Source organism: Pollachius pollachius, assembly GCF_949987615.1.
Source record: "Pollachius pollachius genome assembly, chromosome: 13".
In the NCBI taxonomy this organism is placed as follows: domain Eukaryota; kingdom Metazoa; phylum Chordata; class Actinopteri; order Gadiformes; family Gadidae; genus Pollachius; species Pollachius pollachius.
The window spans coordinates 15880336-15891064 of NC_136946.1; positions in this window are offsets into that span (position 1 = coordinate 15880336).

The following is a 10729-nucleotide window of genomic DNA, read 5'->3' on the forward strand; positions in this document are numbered from 1 at the left end:
CATAGAATAGACTTAAAACAAACAAAGTCGCCGTGTTTCGCTGACTTTCAAGTAACAGACAAGAATCTTTGATCAACTGAGTGAGAAATTACAGTAAAATTAGACGACTCTGTCTTTCACTATGGTATACCACTTTCAGGGGGCACCCAGAGTTGAACTGGGGACCTCTTGATCTGCAGTCAAATGCTCTGCCACTGAGCTCTACACCCATACTTTTTGACTGACTTTGAACTGAAAATTCCATGATGTTTTTCTGTCAAACAGCATAACATACACCTAACACAAACAAAGTCGCCGTGTTTCCCTGACTTCCAAGACAGAGACAACAATCTATGATCAACTGAGGGAGATATTATTATAAAATCTGATGACTAACAATTACATTTTTATATACATCTGTTAGGGGGCACCCAGAGATGAACTATTGACCTCTTGAACTGCAGTCAACTGCTCTGCAACTGAGTTGTACCCCCTTTCCATTTCAGGAGTTTTACACTGAAACTACCATGATGTTTTTCAGTCTAACAGCATACGGTAGAGTTAACACAAACAAAGTGGCTGGGTTTTCTTGACTTTCAAGTTGGATACATTAATCATTGATCAACTGAGCTAGATATTACATGAAAAAAAGACTACTACTTACACTTTAATAAACCTATTTCAGGGGAACCCAGAATTGAACTCGAGACCTCTCGATCTGCAGTCAAATACTCTGCCACTGCGTTATACCCCCTTTCGATATGGTACACTTTAAACTGAAAATTCCATGATGTTTTTCGGTCAAAACAGCATAGAATACACTTAACACAAGCAAAGTCGCCGTGTTTCCCTGACTTTCAAGTTAGAGACAAAAATCTATGATCACCGGAGCGAGATTTTATAAACTTTGACGACGTTTTGTGTACATCTGTCAGGGGGCACCCAGAGTTGAACTGGGGACCTCTTGATCTGCAGTCAAATGCTCTGCCACTGAGCTATAGCCCCTTTTAAATTGAGTAACTTTTAACTGAAAATTCAATGATGTTTTTCTGTCAAAACAGCATAGAATAGACTTAAAACAAACAAAGTCGCCGTGTTTCGCTGACTTTCAAGTAACAGACAAGAATCTATGATCAACTGAGCGAGAAATTACATTAAAATTAGACGATTCTGTCTTTCACTTCGGTATACCACTTTCAGGGGGCACCCAGAGTTGAACTGGGGACCTCTTGATCTGCAGTCAAATGCTCTGCCACTGAGCTATACCCCCTTACTTTTTGTCTGACTTTGAACTGAAAATTCCATGACGTTTTTTTTCGGTCAAAACAGCATAAAATACACCTAACACAAACAAAGTCGCCGTGTTTCCCTGACTTTCAAGACACAGACAACAATCTATGATCAACTGAGCGAGATATTATTATAAAATCTGAAGACTGAAAATCACATTTTTGTATACATCTGTTAAGGGCCACCCAGAGATGAACTGTGGACCTCTTGATCTGCAGTCAAACGCTCTGCAACTGAGTTGTACCCCCTTTCCCTGTCAGGAGTTTTACACTGAAACTACCATGATGTTTTTCAGTCTAACAGCATACAGGTGACTTAACACAAACAAAGTCGCTGGGTTTTCCTGACTTTCAAGTTGGATACATTAATCATTGATCAACTGAGCTAGATATTACATGAAAAAAAGACTACTACTTACACTTTAATAAACCTCTTTCAGGTGAACCCAGAGTTGAACTGGAGACCTCTCGATCTGCAGCCAAATGCTCAGCCACTGAGTTATACCCCCTTTCGATATGATAAACTTTAAACTGAAAATTCCATGATGTTTTTCGGTCAAAACAGCATAGAATACACTTAACACAACTAAAGTCGCCGTGTTTCTCTGACTTTGAAGTTAGAGACAACAATCTATGATCAACTGAGCGAGATATTATAAAATCTGACGACGAAATATTGCATTGTTGTGTAAATCTGTCAGGGGGCACCCAGAGTTGACGTGGGGACCTCTTGATCTGCAGTCAAATGCTCTGCCACTGAGTTATACCCCCTTTCGACATGAGAGACTTTAAACTGAAAATTCCATGATGTTTTTCGGTCAAAACAGCATAGAATACACTTAACACAAGCAAAGTCGCCGTGTTTCCCTGACTTTCAAGTTAGAGACAACAATCTATGATCACCGGAGCGAGATATTATAAACTTTGACGACGTTTTGTGTACATCTGTCAGGGGGCACCCAGAGTTGAACTGGAGACCTCTTAAGCCGCAGTCAAATGCTCTGCCACTGAGCTATAGCCCCTTTTGAATTGAGTAACTTTTAACTGAAAATTCCATGATGTTTTTCTGTCAAAACAGCATAGAATAGACTTAAAACAAACAAAGTCGCCGTGTTTCGCTGACTTTCAAGTAACAGACAAGAATCTATGATCAACTGAGCGAGAAATTACATTAAAATTGGACAACTCTGTCTTTCACTTCGGTATACCACTTTCAGGGGGCACCCAGAGTTGAACTGGGGACCTCTTGATCTGCAGTCAAATGCTCTGCCACTGAGCTATACCCCCTATCTTTTTGTCTGACTATGAACTGAAATTTCCATGATGTTTTTCGGTCAAAACAGCATAAAATACACCTAACACAAACAAAGTCGCCGTGTTTCCCTGACTTTCAAGACAGAGACAACAATCTATGATCAACTGAGCGAGATATTATTATAAAATCTGAAAATCACATTTTTGTATACATCTGTTAAGGGGCACCCAGAGATGAACTGTGGACCTCTTGATCTGCAGTCAAATACTCTGCCACTGAGCTATACCCCATTACTATTTGACTGACTTTGAACTGAAAATTCCATGATGTTTTTCTGTCAAACAGCATAACATACACCTAACACAAACAAAGTCGCCGTGTTTCCCTGACTTTCAAGACATAGACAACAATCTATGATCAACTGAGCGAGATATTATTGTAAAATCTGATGATTGAAAATTACATTTTTGTATACATCTTTTAGGTGGCACCCAGAGATGAACTGTGGACCTCTTGATCTGCAGTCAAATGCTCTGCAACTGAGTTGTACCCCGTTTCCATTTCAGGAATTTTACACTGAAACTACCATGATGTTTGTCAGTCTAACAGCATACGGTAGACTTAACACAAACAAAGACGCTGGGTTTTCCTGACTTTCAAGTTGGATACATTAATCATTGATCAACTGAGCTAGATATTACATGAATATAAGACTACTACTTACACTTTAATAAACCTCTTTCAGGGGAACCCAGATGTGTACTGGAGACCACTTGATCTGCAGTCAAATGCTCAGCCACTGAGTTATACCCCCTTTCGATATGATAGACTTTAAACTGAAAATTCCATGATGTTTTTCGGTCAAAACAGCATAGAATACACTTAACACAACTAAAGTCTCCGTGTTTCTCTGACTTTGAAGTTAGAGACAACAATCTATGATCAACTGAGCGAGATATTATAAAATCTGACGACGAAATATTGCATTGTTGTGTACATCTGTCAGGGGGCACCCAGAGTTGACGTGGGGACCTCTTGATCTGCAGTCAAATGCTCTGCCACTGAGTTATACCCCCTTTCGACATGAGAGACTTTAAACTGAAAATTCCATGATGTTTTTCGGTCAAAACAGCATAGAATACACTTAACAGAAGCAAAGTCACCGTGTTTCCCTGACTTTCAAGTTAGAGACAACAATCTATGATTGTTGTCTTTGACGACGTTTTGTGTACATCTGTCAGGGGACACCCAGAGTTGAACTGGGGACCTCTTGATCTGCAGTCAAATGCTCTGCCACTGAGCTATAGCCCCTTTTGAATTGATTAACTTTTAACTGAAAATTCCATGATGTTTTTCTGTCAAAACAGCATAAAATAGACTTAAAACAAACAAAGTCGCCGTGTTTCGCTGACTTTCAAGTAACAGACAAGAATCTATGATCAATTGAGCGAGAAATTACATTAAAATTACACGACTCTGTCTTTCACTTCGGTATACCACTTTGAGGGGGCACCCAGAGTTGAACTGGGGACCTCTTGATCTGCAGTCAAATGCTCTGCCACTGAGCTATACCCCCTTACTTTTTGTCTGACTATGAACTGAAAATTCCATGATGTTTTTCGGTCAAAACAGCATAAAATACACCTAACACAAACAAAGTCGCCGTGTTTCCCTGACTTTCAAGACAGAGACAACAATCTATGATCAACTGAGCGAGATATTAATATAAAATCTGAAAATCACATTTTTGTATACATCTGTTAAGGGGCACCCAGAGATGAACTGTGGACCTATTGATCTGCAGTCAAACACTCTGCAACTGAGTTGTACCCCCTTTCCCTGTCAGCAGTTTTACACTGAAACTACCATGATGTTTTTCAGTCTAACAGCATACAGGAGACTTAACACAAACAAAGTCGCTGGGTTTTCCTGACTTTCAAGTTGGATACATTAATGATTGATCAACTGAGCTAGATATTACATGAAAAAAATACTACTACTTACACTTTAATAAACCTCTTTCAGGTGAACCCAGAGTTGAACTGGAGACCTCTCGATCTGCAGCCAAATGCTCTGCCACTGAGATATACCCCCTTTTCACATGATACACTTTAAATTGAAAATTCCATGATGTTTTTCGGTCAAAACAGCATAGAATACAGTTAACACTAGCAAAGACGCCGTGTTTTCCCTGACTTTGAAGTTAGAGACAACAATCTATGATCAGCCTAGCGAGATATTATAAAATCTGACGACAACAGATTACAATTTTGTATTCATCTGTCAGGGGGCACCCAGAGTTGAACTGGGGACCTCTTGATCTGCAGTCAAATGCTCTGCCACTGAGCTATACCCCCTTTCGACATGAGAGCCTTTAAACTGAAAATTCCATGATGTTTTTCGGTCAAAACAGCATAGAATACACTTAACACAAGCAAAGTCGCCGTGTTTCCCTGACTTTCAAGTTAGAGACAACAATCTATGATCACCGGAGCGAGATTTTATAAACTTTGACAACGTTTTGTGTACATCTGTAAGGGGGCACCCAGAGTTGAACTGGTGACCTCTTGATCTCTTGCAGTCAAATGCTCTGCCACTGAGCTATACCCGCTTTTGAATGGAGTACCTTTTAACTGAAAATTCAATGATGTTTTTCTGTCAAAACAGCATAGAATAGACTTAAAACAAACAAAGTCGCCGTGTTTCGCTGACTTTCAAGTAACAGACAAGAATCTTTGATCAACTGAGCGAGAAATTACATTAAAATTAGACGACTCTGTCTTTCACTATGGTATACCACTTTCAGGGGGCACCCAGAGTTGAACTGGGGACCTCTTGATCTGCAGTCAAATGCTCTGCCACTGAGCTATACCCCCTTTATTTTTGACTGACTTTGAACTGAAAATTCCATGATGGTTTTCTGTCAAACAGCATAACATACAACTAACACAAACAAAGTCGCCGTGTTTCCCTGACTTTCAAGACAGAGACAACAATCTATGATCAACTGAGCGAGATATTATTATAAAATCTGATGACTAACAATTACATTTTTATATACATCTGTTAGGGGGCACCCAGAGATGAACTATTGACCTCTTGAACTGCAGTCAAATGCTCTGCAACTGAGTTGTACCCCCTTTCCATTTCAGGAGTTTTACACTGAAACTACCATGATGTTTTTCAGTCTAACAGCATACGAGAGACTTAACAGAAACAAAGTCGCTGGGTTTTCCTGACTTTCAAGTTGGATACATTAATGATTGATCAACTGAGCTAGATATTACATGAAAAAAAGACTACTACTTACACTTTAATAAACCTCTTCCAGGGGAACCCAGAGTTGAACTGGAGACCTCTCGATCTGCAGTCAAACGCTCTGCCACTGAGTTATACCCCCTTTCGACATGTTAGACTTTAAATTGAAAATTCCATGATGTTTTTCGGTCAACACAGCATAGAATAGACTTAACACAAACAAAGTCGCCGTGTTTCGCTGACTTTCAAGTTACAGACAAGAATCTATCATCAACTGAGCGAGAAATTACATTAAAAAACGACGACTCCGTCTTAAGCTTCGGTATAGCTCTTTCAGGGGGCACCCAGAGTTGACGTGGGGACCTCTTGATCTGCAGTCAAATGCTCTGCCACTGAGTTATACCCCCTTTCGACATGAGAGACTTTAAACTGAAAATTCCATGATGTTTTTCGGTCAAAACAGCATAGAATACACTTAACACAACTAAAGTCCTCGTGTTTCTCTGACTTTGAAGTTAGAGACAACAATCTATGATCAACTGAGCGAGATATTATAAAATCTGACGACGAAATATTGCATTGTTGTGTACATCTGTCAGGGGGCACCCAGAGTTGACGTGGGGACCTCTTGATCTGCAGTCAAATGCTCTGCCACTGAGTTATACCCCCTTTCGACATGAGAGACTTTAAACTGAAAATTCCATGATGTTTTTCGGTCAAAACAGCATAGAATACACTTAACACAAGAAAAGTCGCCGTGTTTCCCTGACTTTCAAGTTAGAGACAACAATCTATGATCACCAGAGCGAGATTTTATAAATTTTTACGACGTTATGTGTACATCTGTCAGGGGGCACCCAGAGTTGAACTGGGGACCTCTTGATCTGCAGTCAAATGCTCTGCCACTGAGCTATAGCCCCTTTTGATTTGAGTACCTTTTAACTGAAAATTTCATGATGTTTTTCTGTCAAAACAGCATAGAATAGACTTAAAACAAACAAAGTCGCCGTGTTTCGCTGACTTTCAAGTAACAGACAAGAATCTATGATCAACTGAGCGAGAAATTACATTAAAATTAGACGACTCTGTCTTTCACTTCGGTATACCACTTTCAGGGGGCACCCAGAGTTGAACTGGGGACCTCTTGATCTGCAGTCAAATGCTCTGCCACTGAGCTATACCCCCTTACTTTCTGTCTGACTTTGAACTGAAAATTCCATGATGTTTTTCGGTCAAAACAGCATAAAATACACCTAACACGAACAAAGTCGCCGTGTTTCCCTGACTTTCAAGACAGAGACAACAATCGATGATCAACTGAGCGAGATATTATTATAAAATCTGAAGACTGAAAATCACATTTTTGTATACATCTGTTAAGGGCCACCCAGAGATGAACTGTGGACCTCTTGATCTGCAGTCAAATGCTCTGCAACTGAGTTGTACCCCGTTTCCATTTCACGAATTTTACACTGAAACTACCATGATGTTTGTCAGTCTAACAGCATACGGTAGACTTAACACAAACAAAGACGCTGGGTTTTCCTGACCTTCAAGTTGGATACATTAATCATTGATCAACTGAGCTAGATATTACATGAATATAAGACTACTACTTACACTTTAATAAACTTCTTTCAGGGGAACCCAGATGTGTACTGGAGACCACTTGATCTGCAGTCAAATGCTCAGCCACTGAGTTATACCCCCTTTCGATATGATAGACTTTAAACTGAAAATTCCATGATGTTTTTCGGTCAAAACAGCATAGAATACACTTAACACAACTAAAGTCGCCGTGTTTCTCTGACTTTGAAGTTAGAGACAACAATCTATGATCAACTGAGCGAGATATTATAAAATCTGACGACGAAATATTGCATTGTTGTGTACATCTGTCAGGGGGCACCCAGAGTTGACGTGGGGACCTCTTGATCTGCAGTCAAATGCTCTGCCACTGAGTTATACCCCCTTTCGACATGAGAGACTTTAAACTGAAAATTCCATGATGTTTTTCGGTCAAAACAGCATAGAATACACTTAACACAACTAAAGTCCTCGTGTTTCTCTGACTTTGAAGTTAGAGACAACAATCTATGATCAACTGAGCGAGATATTATAAAATCTGACGACGAAATAATGCATTGTTGTGTACATCTGTCAGGGGGCACCCAGAGTTGACGTGGGGACCTCTTGATCTGCAGTCAAATGCTCTGCCACTGAGTTATACCCCCTTTCGACATGAGAGACTTTAAACTGAAAATTCCATGATGTTTTTCGGTCAAAACAGCATAGAATACACTTAACACAAGAAAAGTCGCCGTGTTTCCCTGACTTTCAAGTTAGAGACAACAATCTATGATCACCAGAGCGAGATTTTATAAATTTTTACGACGTTATGTGTACATCTGTCAGGGGGCACCCAGAGTTGAACTGGGGACCTCTTGATCTGCAGTCAAATGCTCTGCCACTGAGCTATAGCCCCTTTTGATTTGAGTACCTTTTAACTGAAAATTTCATGATGTTTTTCTGTCAAAACAGCATAGAATAGACTTAAAACAAACAAAGTCGCCGTGTTTCGCTGACTTTCAAGTAACAGACAAGAATCTATGATCAACTGAGCGAGAAATTACATTAAAATTAGACGACTCTGTCTTTCACTTCGGTATACCACTTTCAGGGGGCACCCAGAGTTGAACTGGGGACCTCTTGATCTGCAGTCAAATGCTCTGCCACTGAGCTATACCCCCTTACTTTCTGTCTGACTTTGAACTGAAAATTCCATGATGTTTTTCGGTCAAAACAGCATAAAATACACCTAACACGAACAAAGTCGCCGTGTTTCCCTGACTTTCAAGACAGAGACAACAATCGATGATCAACTGAGCGAGATATTATTATAAAATCTGAAGACTGAAAATCACATTTTTGTATACATCTGTTAAGGGCCACCCAGAGATGAACTGTGGACCTCTTGATCTGCAGTCAAATGCTCTGCAACTGAGTTGTACCCCGTTTCCATTTCACGAATTTTACACTGAAACTACCATGATGTTTGTCAGTCTAACAGCATACGGTAGACTTAACACAAACAAAGACGCTGGGTTTTCCTGACCTTCAAGTTGGATACATTAATCATTGATCAACTGAGCTAGATATTACATGAATATAAGACTACTACTTACACTTTAATAAACTTCTTTCAGGGGAACCCAGATGTGTACTGGAGACCACTTGATCTGCAGTCAAATGCTCAGCCACTGAGTTATACCCCCTTTCGATATGATAGACTTTAAACTGAAAATTCCATGATGTTTTTCGGTCAAAACAGCATAGAATACACTTAACACAACTAAAGTCGCCGTGTTTCTCTGACTTTGAAGTTAGAGACAACAATCTATGATCAACTGAGCGAGATATTATAAAATCTGACGACGAAATATTGCATTGTTGTGTACATCTGTCAGGGGGCACCCAGAGTTGACGTGGGGACCTCTTGATCTGCAGTCAAATGCTCTGCCACTGAGTTATACCCCCTTTCGACATGAGAGACTTTAAACTGAAAATTCCATGATGTTTTTCGGTCAAAACAGCATAGAATACACTTAACACAACTAAAGTCCTCGTGTTTCTCTGACTTTGAAGTTAGAGACAACAATCTATGATCAACTGAGCGAGATATTATAAAATCTGACGACGAAATAATGCATTGTTGTGTACATCTGTCAGGGGGCACCCAGAGTTGACGTGGGGACCTCTTGATCTGCAGTCAAATGCTCTGCCACTGAGTTATACCCCCTTTCGACATGAGAGACTTTAAACTGAAAATTCCATGATGTTTTTCGGTCAAAACAGCATAGAATACACTTAACACAAGAAAAGTCGCCGTGTTTCCCTGACTTTCAAGTTAGAAACAACAATCTATGATCACCAGAGCGAGATTTTATAAATTTTTACGACGTTATGTGTACATCTGTCAGGGGGCACCCAGAGTTGAACTGGGGACCTCTTGATCTGCAGTCAAATGCTCTGCCACTGAGCTATAGCCCCTTTTGATTTGAGTACCTTTTAACTGAAAATTTCATGATGTTTTTCTGTCAAAACAGCATAGAATAGACTTAAAACAAACAAAGTCGCCGTGTTTCGCTGACTTTCAAGTAACAGACAAGAATCTATGATCAACTGAGCGAGAAATTACATTAAAATTAGACGACTCTGTCTTTCACTTCGGTATACCACTTTCAGGGGGCACCCAGAGTTGAACTGGGGACCTCTTGATCTGCAGTCAAATGCTCTGCCACTGAGCTATACCCCCTTACTTTCTGTCTGACTTTGAACTGAAAATTCCATGATGTTTTTCGGTCAAAACAGCATAAAATACACCTAACACGAACAAAGTCGCCGTGTTTCCCTGACTTTCAAGACAGAGACAACAATCGATGATCAACTGAGCGAGATATTATTATAAAATCTGAAGACTGAAAATCACATTTTTGTATACATCTGTTAAGGGCCACCCAGAGATGAACTGTGGACCTCTTGATCTGCAGTCAAATGCTCTGCAACTGAGTTGTACCCCGTTTCCATTTCACGAATTTTACACTGAAACTACCATGATGTTTGTCAGTCTAACAGCATACGGTAGACTTAACACAAACAAAGACGCTGGGTTTTCCTGACCTTCAAGTTGGATACATTAATCATTGATCAACTGAGCTAGATATTACATGAATATAAGACTACTACTTACACTTTAATAAACTTCTTTCAGGGGAACCCAGATGTGTACTGGAGACCACTTGATCTGCAGTCAAATGCTCAGCCACTGAGTTATACCCCCTTTCGATATGATAGACTTTAAACTGAAAATTCCATGATGTTTTTCGGTCAAAACAGCATAGAATACACTTAACACAACTAAAGTCGCCGTGTTTCTCTGACTTTGAAG